The sequence below is a fragment of the Neofelis nebulosa genome, chromosome 5 (assembly GCF_028018385.1).
Source record: "Neofelis nebulosa isolate mNeoNeb1 chromosome 5, mNeoNeb1.pri, whole genome shotgun sequence".
In the NCBI taxonomy this organism is placed as follows: Eukaryota; Metazoa; Chordata; class Mammalia; order Carnivora; family Felidae; genus Neofelis; species Neofelis nebulosa.
Genome location: NC_080786.1, coordinates 56,865,744 through 56,879,166, shown reverse-complemented (window position 1 = coordinate 56,879,166; position 13,423 = coordinate 56,865,744). Strand labels below are relative to the sequence as shown.

General features: G+C 35.1%; 1 pseudogene; it reads right to left on the bottom strand.

Annotated features, from left to right (window-relative positions):
• Positions 1-4,570: 4,570 nt before the first annotated feature.
• LOC131513116 (large ribosomal subunit protein uL5-like) lies at positions 4,571-10,740 on the bottom strand (annotated as a pseudogene).
• Between the last annotated feature and the right edge of the window lie 2,683 nt (positions 10,741-13,423).

Below are 13,423 nucleotides of genomic sequence, written 5' to 3'. Positions count from 1 at the left end.
CTGGAAGCTTGCTTTACATGCCTCAGCAAGACAAAAGAATTTCTCCTTGCCCAGCAATAGCCAGCTAATGAGAACTCAGTGAAACAGCCTCACCCAGCTTTCTCCTTTTCCCTATAGAAGAAAGCCTTCTCCATTCTTCAAACATGCATGTATTTCACCATAGTTTGAACATCCCAAATTGCAATTTCTCTACTATTTCCAAATAAACTCATTTATTGGTAAAATAACTGGCCCTTTTGTTTTTTTAAGGTCTCCATTCGTCATTACATGGAGACCATAAAGGTACCCAAAGGAGACAAACCCTTGAGGAACTAACAACCACCAGAACCATGTGAGTTACCCATTTGTGGTCCCAGTGCTCTCTGCTTCTGTGTGTTCTCTTTTTCCTTTCCCTTTTCTTTCAGTCTCCTTTCAGATCCAAGTTCCCTTTTTTTGGTTGAGCTCTCCAACTTTATCAGGATCTGTTTTGTTTGTTTGATTTTAGGAAGGCCCTTCTTCAGGTTTCTAAACCTCTGGTTTTGAATAAAGGGATCCCAATCTGCTAAATTCTCTCAAGAGGATCTTCTTTTTGGGACCCTATTGGGTTTTATGTTTAAAAACTATGGTCCCTCCTCAAGTGCATTTTAATGTAATTGGACCAACTTAAGAAAAAAGAATCTAGAACTCCCATGGCCATTATAGGGAAATTTTTATCTCCCCAAATGTGCCTTTTTTTTTTTTTTTTTACAAGCAAATTAGAAGACCATGGCTCTAAAATAAAATAAACTGAATAGGATACTTACTTCCATTGGTATCTTTAGGCTTCTGATTGTATTCAGGACTCTAAAATTGCCTTTTTTCAAAATACCATTTCTAAATTAACTGAGGCAAACAATTGAAAGAAGGCGAAAAAGCTTCTGAGGCCTCTTTCTTCTGCCCCCTTCCCCCCTGCTCTTTGTCTCTATCCACACCTCTTATACCTTCTGCTTCCTGATTCAATTCTCTCACTTCTGAACTTCCCTTTTTCTCCAGACTTCTCCCTGCTCCCTCCTCCTCAGAACCCATTAGGACCTGCCCCTTTAATTAGACCCATTGAGGGGCGCCTGGGTGGCTCAGCGTCGGACTTTCGGCTCAGGTCATGATCTCATGGTCCGTGAGTTCGAGCCCTGCGTTGGGTTCTGTGCTGACAGCTCAGAGCCTGGAGCCTGTTTCAGATTCTGTGTCTCCCTCTCTCTCCGACCCTCCCCTGTTCATGCTCTATCTCTCTCTGTCTCAAAAATAAATAAACGTTAAAAAAAAAATAATTAGACCCTCTGAGAACCCTAATGCAGAGCTCTCACACACTGCCACTACCTCACATTCTCCAACAGGAAGAAGTTTACTCCACATACCTTAGTAAGGGGAAAGAAGCAACAGCTCAGCCATTGAGAACTCAGCAAAACCCTGAACTTCCCAGTTTCCTCATTTTTCTTATAAAAGAAAGTCTTCTTTTCTATTCTTCAGTTGTGCCTATGGTTCACTGTAGTTTTCTTGTCCTGAATTATAACATCTCTGTTATTCCCCAGTAACTCATTTTGCCAGTAAAAATAACTGTCTCTTTTGTTTTTTTAAGATCAATAGTCTGTCTGTTTTTTATACCATACTGTTTTGATGACTATAGCTTTATAGTATAGCTTGAAATAAGAAAGTGGGATGCCACTGGTTTTGTTCTTCTTTCTTTGGATTTTTTTTTGCCTTTCAGGGACTTTGTGGTTCCATATACATTTTAGGAGTGTTTTTTTTTCAATTTTTTCTTCATTATTATCACAAGAATATGACATAACTGTTTCTCTCTACCCCCCCACCCACTTGCCAGAAATAAGCACTATTAACAGCTTTTTGTAGTTTCCAAATGCTTAAAAACATATACACACATTATCCTATTAAAGCCTTACAGAAAGATGTTTCAAGAAGTATTTGATTTAAAAATGCATATTAAATTTACCTAAACAGGATAACAGATTCATAATCTGGATAATTTCTTCAATTTTTCTTAATTTACTCATAGAGCCACCACATTGTTTCTTAATCTGCAGATTATTTAAATATATAAAATATATGTGACACAATATATTTTTTTGCTTGCTTTCTTCTGTGACGAGTGTTTGAGTTATTCCAAATATCTCTTTCTTACAAAATAGTGATAACATTATTGGACCTACATCTTATACATATTCAAATGTAAGCTAATTTTCTTTATTTTTTGAATCTCCAATCAATGACCTTTTTTTAAAATCATAAAATATTCAACGTAAACAAAAAGTGAAGAGAAAAATGTAACAGCAGCCATGTACTTAACATCTAGATTTAACAACTGTTGGCATTAAGCCATATTTCTACAACTATTAAAATATGTTAGACTTTCCCTTGAAATGCATTCCCTTCCCCCCCACCAAGGAAACCCTGACCCTGAAGTCTAGGTTTACATGCTTTGCCAGTGTTTTATATTTCACTATAATATGTAGTATATATCCCAAACTGTTATGATTTGGAATTTTTAACATTTACATAAATTACAAAATACTCTAAATATCACAAAAATTTTGTTCTTTTATTTTTTTCACACAGCAGCCATCCATGCATACATGCAGGGATCAAGTTCATAAGTGTTGTGTGATATTCAAATTTCAGAATATTCCCCATTGTATTTTTCCATTTCCCTACTGATAGTCATTTAGTTAATTGAAATTTTTATTATTAGAAAGAATTCTTCATTTATTTATCTTAGATATGTGTTTTATGTATATACTCAAGAATGATTTCAGTATATTTACTTGAAAGTAGCATTCAGTTTTATTATATAGTACTCTTAAGCTCTCCAAAGTGATAGAGCCAATTTATAATCCCTCTACCGAATGTGATAAATAATATTTCTCCATATTTTTATCAACAGTTTTTAACCCTTTATGAGAATTTTATAAAATTTTAATTTAAGAAAATGTTATGGTTTTTAACTGGTGCTTAATAGTTTTAGTTGGTCTTTCTCAGATTACTAAAGAAGTTGAATAAATTTTGATATATTAGTAACCAATAAGATTTCTTATACTATATATATATATATATATATATATATATTTCTTTTGATGATTTGTAGAAGTTATTTATATAGAAATATATACTTGATAGTAATTATTTATTTGTTTTATTTGTTGCAAATAAATTTTCATGGCTAGGATTATCTTTCAAGTTATTTTTGGTAATTTTTTCATTTTACAAAAGATAATTTAATGTAAACAAATGCCTCTATTTATTTTTCTGGATTGTATTTAATGTTAGGAATTAAAATCACTAGCCCCCACACAACTTGATTATCAGGATTAAGAACCAAGATCATCTATGTCAACATGACAACTATTTGTTTCAGAAGATTCTTGCCCAGAAAGCTAAGGCTACAAAGGAATAAATGACTTTATTGTCAGAAAACCAATTTGTGTAACTGGAAAACTCTCTCCTGTTAGAAGAATAGAAAGCTAAGCTAAGCAAACAATTCACTTATGAAATAATAATTTGCTAATCAAGATTTGCTTCACAATCCTCAGTTCATAGCGCCCATCAATTTTACATGATTTTGTCACTGACTTGGCCTGATTATACTCAATTTCTCACCTTGAAACCTCTTAAACCACTTGAGAACAAACTCAGAGATGTGTTAATATCTTCCATGACCAACCAATTTCTTCTAAGAATTACTAAGACTGTCAAAATGGTGTCCTCTTTTAAAAAAGATAAATAGAATAAACTTAATTTGCTTTAGTGATCACTTATGTTGTGTGGTTTTCTGAAGGAACCAAACAGTTAACAATCCTGGAATTCACACTGAGATCCAATCAAGACACTCTTACTCCTATACTTCAAAATCCCCAACTTGGAAACTCTACTCCTCCAAGAGCCCGTTAGCTTCCTTTCAGAGGTGCATCCAAATGCTGATAGTGAATTAAGTGTTGCATTGTGTCTGACTCCAGTTCCTTTTGTCAAACTTGCAAATATTTTCCTAGGAAAGGCAGCACTTTTAGGAACCCTTGATTACCTGATAAGATATAAAAAACTCTTGTTCTGGGCAGAAACCAGCCTTATTAGTAATAATAGGACTGTCTATGCTTGCCATATTTCAGAGTGAGTCATTAAGAGGAATGTCACACAGAAGAGGATGTACCTAGGACCAATATGGCTATCTCTCAAGCTGGATGTAAAAATTGATGAATTTAGATTTCAACAGAGCATTGTTCTTTACAAACAAATTTCCCCTTGCGATAAATCTCCCCAATCTCCTCTTGTTTGTCCCTAAGAGTCTGGACTGGAAGTGACCTCTTATCTAAAATTTTTGTCTGCCAGGAATTGAAAATTTGTCAGGTCTGCAGCAGAGGAAGCCAGCCAAATTCAGTTAAGAGGCCTGAGAAATAAGGTACACCAACAACATAGACAATGAATAATTTCTAGACCCTCATAGGTGTGTCAGATTGCTGCCTTCTTTAAAATTTTTACTTATTTATTTATTTTAGCATTTCACTGAAAAGTTTTTGTTGGTCTTGGTCTTCTGGATGGAAATGGAAATTTATTTTTCAGGAAGGAGTATCCCATCATGCTTCATGCTTCACCTGTAACCAGTGCATGGCCTCCTCTTTGCTGATCCTGTTTTTGTATTTGGCCACAATGTAGCCTGCCCTGTGCTTCTTGTCTGCAATGCTGAAACTTGACTTAGAACCACATGGAAATCTAGGCTGTAGATACCAATGCTTGGATCATGTTTGATCCCCAGATTGATGTGTTCCTGAACCCCCAAACCAAGGATTCCAGTACTGGAGAAGTTAACTCATACTCCAGCACTTTTAGACCTTTCTCTAGGAATTCCTCTGCCTTGACCCCATGGAATGTGCAGTGGACAGCAATCTTTTCATTTCTCTTGATGCCAAAGGATCTGATGGTGTGTCTAGCTTTGGAGAACACAAAAGGTCTGGCCTGTCAACTGCCCCAGTATCTTAGCTGCCTGAGTCAGTCTGTCCATTCTCTTTCCACCCTACAGATACTGAGGCAGAGCTTGTAGATGGGAAGTGCCCACATGGAGTTCTCTTTTCTGCCTTGATCTGGTGCAATGATGAGGAACAGGAAGAGCCAAAATACTGCTTGTTAAGTATTCAAACTATGGCTCTAATTCTCATACTTAATATTAAAAATGGCACAATATCACCCAGGATAACTGAGAATTAAATGGGCCCTTGGGAAACTTTCTAAAAAAATTTTTTTTTAACGTTTATTTATTTTTGAGACAGAGAGAGACAGAGCATGAATGGGGGGAGGGGCAGAGAGAGAGGGAGACACAGAATCTGAAGCAGGCTCCAGGCCCTGAGCGGTCGGCACAGAGCCCGACGCAGGGCTCAAACTCACAGACCACGAGATCATGACCGGAGAAGTTGGACGCGCAACCGACTGAGCCACCCAGGCGCCCCGGGAAACTTTCAATATGAGCAAAACATTCATTTGAGAAGTATCTATAAGAAAGGAGAAGGGGTATAAAATTCCATATATCCATGGTCTGACTGCATTTTTACATGAAAGTTCTTACATTCAGATTCCAGGTTGTTTTGATTAAATATTCCTTGGCCAGAAAAATTATAAGTATACAAAGTTTATATCCCTCTGCATTACCCAGATCACCACTTGAACATAATGGCATTTATGTCAGTGGCTAACATTCCATAACCCTCTTTATAACCCATTTTCCTTCCATTTTCTCACACCAGAAATGTTCAGAGCCTAATTGCTTAAAATTAATCTTTTTGGGGGGCACCTGGATGGCTCAGTTGGTTAAGTGTCCAACTCTTCATTTTGGCTCAGGTCATGATCTCCTCTGTCAGCAAGGTGTCTGCTTGAGATTCTCCCTGTCTCTCTCTGTCCCTCCCCCACATTATATATAATAATATGTATTATACATATTATTATATATAATATTATATTATTATATATATTATATGTAATATATAATATATATGTATAATATATAATATTACATATAATATTATACATATATTATATATAATATATATTATTATATATAATAACATATATATTTTCCCAGAGATTTACTTTATATAGAGTCATTTTCTAGAAACAGTTTTGATTATTTTGATCTCCTTCATGTAGTTATTTTTTTTTTTTTTTTTATTTTTGGGACAGAGAGAGACTGAGCATGAACGGGGGAGGGGCAGAGAGAGAGGGAGACACAGAATCGGAAACAGGCTCCAGGCTCCGAGCCATCAGCCCAGAGCCTGACGCGGGGCTCGAACTCACGGACCGCGAGATCGTGACCTGGCTGAAGTCGGACGCTTAACCGACTGCGCCACCCAGGCGCCCCCTTCATGTAGTTATTTTGTTTTCCATGGTTACCCATATTTTCTTTTATACATACTTAACACTTTTTAGATTCATAAACATTTTACTCTGACTTAATGAATTAAATAAAGTATTAGGAATATGTTTAGAGAGAACTGTAAAAGCCATATAATAGTGTATTCAACTAAATAGGACTTTGTTTTTCCTTATTCTCAAAAAGACTGAAGATAGAGTAGGCACTATAACCAAGATGGCAACGTAGATTGTTTCCAACATCAGACTCACTCACAAACAGACCAACTAACAACTATTAATACACAAGATGCCATTTTGAAAGCCCTGGAACCCAGGTATAGGGCTGAAGCATCCCCCTAGACCATAATGCAGAGAAGGGCTGCATTAGAAGGTTAAGAGGAGTAGAACAGCTACACTGGACCATATCACCCTTTCTCTAAGCTGGCACAGCACTGCACTGAGAACCAACCACTCCCCGCCCCCCACCCCCAGCCTATGGTTTCTCCAGTGGGAGAAGAGAGTCCAAGGTGTATATCTAAGGTGCCCAGCAAATGGGACACTTCCCGGGAGGCCTATTTGGGTCTTGCCTCAATGAGGAATTCTGGGACTAGCCTACTGGATTGAGGTAGAGATGGAGAAGGTGGCGGGACTTACAGCAACCAGTGCCTAGACCTTGGAGGACCTAGCTCCTGCTTGTGGCTATGTCAAAGCAGAGACCCTAGCCAGAGGTTCCAGAAGTGGGATTGCTGGATCACATGATGGTTCTGTTTCTAATTTTTTGTGCAGTCTCCATACTGTTTTCCACAGCTGTTGTATCATTTTATATTTCTGCCAACACTGTATAGGGTTCCAATTTCTCCACAACTTTGCCAACTCTTATTATCTTAAAAAATTATTATTAGGCCTATGCCATGAAATTTATTCCCCTTTGCCTTACCTAGACCAGTGGAAGGAAATACGTATCTTCTTATGTATTTATTTATTTATTTATTTCTGAAGGAGGGAAAGCCTTCCACTTAGAGGAATTGCCAGGTATGATTCCCCTTCCTAGAATTTGTATCTGAGAAGATTTCTTTTTGTGTCAAGACTTAGAAGAAGGAGGCCTTGGGCTTTCTGCCCTAACCTCTACCTATTATTTCAGTATTATATTACAGATTCCTGTCTCTTTCTTGGGGATGAGAGAGTCACCCTTAAGAACCAAAAAAAACGAATGGCTAGGCGCTCTCCTTTCTGTTTTAACTAATAAAATGCTAACCTGAAATGCTCACATGTCTGGGAAGAATGGAATATTCAGTCAAAACAAGAAGAAAATACTGCCATGACAGAGAAATACAAGTACTGTATGATTTCACTTACGTATGCAACATAAAAAAGCCGAACTTACACAAACAGAGAGTAAACTAGGCAATTGCCAGTGGTACAGGATAAAGTGGGAATAAATGGGTGAATGTGGTCAAAGGATATAAACTTTAGTTATAAAATAAATAAATTCTGAGATTGTAATGTACTGTATGGCCACTATAGTTAACAATACTGTATTGTATATTTAAAATTGCTAAGAAAATAGATCTTAAAAGTTCTTAACACACACACACACACACACACACAAAGTAACTATATAGATGATGGATGTATTAACTAACTTAAGAATGGTAATCATTTCACAATACATACATGTACCAAATCATCATGTTATGTTCATATACGCCGTATACATATACACAATTATATGTCAATTATATATACCAACAAGGGAAAACATTTAAATAATTGAAAAAAAAGACCAGAGAAGGTAATTTCAGTTGAATCCACAGTACTTCTTATTTATCTCCAATGTGCATGAATTCTATTCTCCAAATCATCCCATCATCCAAAATAGATGCTAATATGAGCTGTTTCATCAGTGATACAGGCAACAGAAAGGAAGGTAACAGAAGAAATTAAAGACACTTCCAAGGTTTGCAGAAAAATTTAAATCTCAGTGATGAAAGTCATATAACTTTGCTTAGTTATGGTCAACAAATAAAGGTTTTCAGATATAATATGTAGTCTTCATGTTTCTAAAGTGTTCAGTTGCTTGTGGTCAATCAACCATCACACTCATTTTAACTAAAGCATTTGGACAATGCAGCTCTTCAATTGATTATTTTTGTGTTTCAACTAAAAAAGATATCTGTGATTTCACACATTTCTAATTTATGCTGAAGATCATATATCTAGCTAAATTTGGAAATTATATTACTGTGGAAGAGGCGAGAGACAGAATTGAATTGTCAGTCCTTTTTTTATATAATATCTGCATTTCAAGTTCATGTTCTGTGCTGAATTGTGTTGCCCACCATTATTTATATGTTGAAGTCCTAACTCCCCATACCTCAGAATGTAAATGTATTTGGAGATAAAATCTTTAAAGAGGTAATAAAGTCAAAAATCAAGTTGTTTCTTTTTTTAAGGTGAGCCTCTATCCTATCTGACTGATCTTTATAAGAAGCAAAAAAAAAAAAAAAAGTTAAAAATCTAACATTTGTTGAATAATGATAAGAAAATGGTTTTGAATATTTCAGGCAAAGGGAAGACAAGGAGTAAAGGACTTAAGGAAGAAATGTGTTGGTAATGTGTGGGGAAGAGCAAGGAGACAAATGTCAAGCATTGAGCTTTTTATTTAAAATTTCAAAAGTAGGGGCACCTGGGTGGCTCAGTCGGTTGAGTATCCGACTCATCTCAGGTCATGATCTCACAATTCGTGAGTTCGAGCCCCATGATGGGCTCTGTGCTGACAGCTCTGAGCCTGGAGCCTGCTTAGGATTTTGTGTCTCCCTCTCTTTATGCTCCTTCCCCCCTCACCCTGTCTCTCTCAAAAAAAAATGAACATAAAAAAATTTAAAAATAAAAAATTTTCAAAAGTATATATATACACATATGTATTTCTTTTTTTACTGCTTTATTGAAACATAATTAACATAGAACATTGTGTAAGTTTGAGGTGTACAACATAGTGATTTTATATATGCATATATATGCAAAATGACTACCACAAAAAGATTAGTTAACACATCCATAATAGTAATATATATAGAATATTATATATGTACATATATATTATACATAATATGTATGTAATATATATGTATATATTATATTATTATACTATACATATATGTGTATATTATATATATTATATGCATATGCATATATATTATATTATATATGTACTTATATATGTATAATATATATAATATATGTACATATACATGCATATGTATATTATACATTATATATATTATATATATGTAATAGTTGGTAATTGGTAATATATTACATATATATATGTTATTGGTCAAAAGATATAAAGTTTCAGTTATAATATCAAAAAAAAAAGTCTGGCAATGTAGTGTACAACATGATGACTATAGTTAACAGTACTGTATTGTATAGTTGAAAGTTTCTAAAGGAAGTAAATTAATTTTAAAAGTTCTTACCACACACACACAACTATATATATTTTAATTGAATTTCTGAGAAGTCTTTGCTTTCCTTTAGACAATGTAAAATAAAAATAATATAGCCCCTTTCTTCATTAAGGAAAATATTTTTTAAAATGTGAATATTATTTTGAAATGAATATGCTTCTATTACAAAGAAGCTATTAAGCAAATCACTTTGGGCTAAAAATATTCAGGCACTATGTTAAAATCCATTCACTTTGATCATAAGGCAAGCTAAGAATACATAAGTTTGTGATACAGAAAATTAACTAAAGAACTTGCCCCTATTGAAATTGGGAGAGAAATTTATATATAAATTCATTTCAATCATGATTGAAAGTTTTCTTATTTTGTTTTCACATGCAATTTAGTGTAAAAGTGTAAGGGCTCTCTTCTTACAGATTTATAAGACAACTACATCTTGAATTCAATTTTAAATCCACTGGCTTAAGGTATTTTCCTGGAGACAAGAAATATGTGTTTGTAAGAAACAAAAAATCCATAAAAATCCATACCTATTGTCCATAAATAACAACATCATATTTTTTTCTTGTTTCTTTTTAAATCTTAAAATACATATAAGAAGTTACAGGAGGTTTTGGTTGTTGTAGATATCAATTATGATATCTTATACATCATTTGTTAAGTAAGTATTAAGAAAAAATTATCAAAAGTGATTTTTTGAGTTTCTAAACATGGAATATGTTTTATACTTTTACATTAACTTCCATTATGACAATATTTTAAGGTTGCATACCATAATCATGAAAAATATTTTTCCATATTACCATTCAAAAAATGTATAGTCAGAACTCTTGTGCACTAGGTATCTCAAAAAAGAGAATAAAGCACACTACTTACTCTCAAGAAGCTCACAGTCTAGCAGGGACGCCATTCTAATAAACAGAATACTGCATTCAGTATGAGAGGTGAAATGATCGTTGGATGCCTAGGGTGATATGATAGACAATAGACAATATGGGTGGGGCAATAAATTAATTCAACAGTCATTCAGCAAATATTTCTTAACCTTTCACTATGTGCCAGACATTATTTTAATTGCTGGGGACATGGTGGTGGACAAAACTACATTAAATGGTTTACATTTCATCATGGGAGACAGATAATAGGCAAAAAAACACAGGTGAGCTTTACGTCATACAGTGGTAAGGGCTTCATGCCTCACGGGACTTCTGAATTTGAACTTGCCAATCATCCGAGTATAGGGAAGACTTGCTTAAGGTAACTTGACTGGGATCAGAAATCATGTCAGGTGTTATTCTCACTATCACAATGTGGAGAGAACAGAAGGTAAAAAGTCAATGAAAATAATTGTTCTAGCAGTGTTCTGTTTCCGGGTTTGTACACACATATGGAAAGCATGATCAAGAATGACTACAAAAGAATTCAAAGTGTGTTTGAATAAATGATATGTGGTATGTGGTAAACAGAGGCAAAGATTTGGCTATTGGGTAGCTCAAGTGAGTAGAAATAAGGTTTGGCATCAAAGGGTGAAATGAAGGGGAAAAATTTTAACCATTTTTAATTTTCCCCTGTCGTCTTATATATATGGGGCATACTTTTTAACCTGTCCAGATACTGTGGGATGAGGTGGAATTAATGGATATGGAGGGAAACTTTTATATTTCTGTATGTGACACAAAGGAAAATGCAGCAACAACTTTGGGTGTGTGTGTGTATGCCGGGGGTGGAAATGGAAATTAAGAAAAAAGATAAAGGACGAATGTCCATTTAGAGAAAAATATTTAAGGTCTTACTTGGAGATAAGTATTATAACCCCAACTCTTGTTTCCTCGTGATATCTACATCTGCGTCATGATACCTACATCTACCTTACTGCATAAGACTTTTGTTAATGGGTCTATTGCTTTGTTGAAAAGGCTAAACCACAATTATTCAAGAAAAGTCAATATATGAAGTTTGGTATATAGTCAGTTTGACCCACAGGTACATATGAAATGTACATATGAAATATTTCTAAAATGGTTCTGTTACTGAATTTGGGCAGTATAGTAAAGCAGTCAGGACAAGTGTGCTGGCTATGGAGCCAAACAATTTGTGTTCACATCCTGCCTTCAGCCTTTATTTACTGTGTGGCCTTGAACATGATAATTGACCTCAGCATGCCTCATTTTCTTCATCTGTAAAATAGACAATATAAGTGTATTACATTATGATTGTTGTGAGGATTAAATAAAGTAACATGTAGTTTATCAGTACAAAGTCTTAATAAAGGTTAGTAATTTCTTTGTTTTTTTTTTTAATTTTTTTTTTCAACGTTTTTTATTTATTTTTTTGGGACAGAGAGAGACAGAGCATGAACGGGGGAGGGGCAGAGAGAGAGGGAGACACAGAATCGGAAACAGACAACAGGCTCCAGGCTCCGAGCCATCAGCCCAGAGCCTGACGCGGGGCTCGAACTCAGGGACCGCGAGATCGTGACCTGGCTGAAGTCGGACGCTTAAGCGACTGCGCCACCCAGGCGCCCCAAGGTTAGTAATTTCTATCTTTAGTTATCTCAATAGAAAATACTTATAACTTCTTAAATCACTCTCTTGCCTCATTTGCAACATGAAAGAAAAAGGTAAATTATGTATAATATTACAACTATTATAAAACTATCAGAGAGTTAAAATAAAAAAATAATAGAAGATTAAGTAATTCAAATAATATAACTAGATTTTTATTTTTGGTAGAATAAAAAAGTTATTATGTGTCTAAATTGCAAGAGGAAGACTAGGACAACTGAGTCTATTTCAGTTTAGGACACTGAGTATCTGAAATTATGTGAGGATTTCAAAGGCAGTGTCAACCATTAAGCGTATATTGTTGTTTTTAAAACTTTGTTTTCACAGTAAACCTTTATGGTAAAATAATGTTTTTTTGAACCTAATAATTAAAAAAAATGTATTTGTAAGGTTATGTGTGGGTTTGACACCATTATTAGCTCCTGTTGTTAAATTTAAGCGTCTTAATTAGTTAGAGATTGCATTTTTTTTTTTAATTTTTTTTTTCAACGTTTTTAATTTATTTTTGGGACAGAGAGAGACAGAGCATGAACGGGGGAGGGGCAGAGAGAGAGAGGGAGACACAGAATCGGAAACAGGCTCCAGGCTCCGAGCCATCAGCCCAGAGCCTGATGCGGGGCTCGAACTCACAGACCGCGAGATCGTGACCTGGCTGAAGTCGGACGCTTAACCGACTGCGCCACCCAGGCGCCCCTAGAGATTGCATTTTTACTACAAGTAAAAGAGAATATAACTAAAAAACGGCTTAAACAAAGTTTGCATTTTCCTTACATAAGAGAATTCCAGAAGCAAATACCCCAGGACAAATATAGCAGCTCTTTTTTGTTATAAAATGCCCACACCTTTCCTCATGCCCAGTCATCTTTATCATATGGTTTGTCACCTGATAGTTATGAACAGGAGTTCTATATCCAGTATCAGGAGAGTGTTCCAAAAGAAGGATAGAACAAAGAAAGGGCAAAGAACAACTGCATGTTTCAATTATTGTTTAAAAGTGTTTTTTGAAAATCAGTATCAGTAATTCTCACT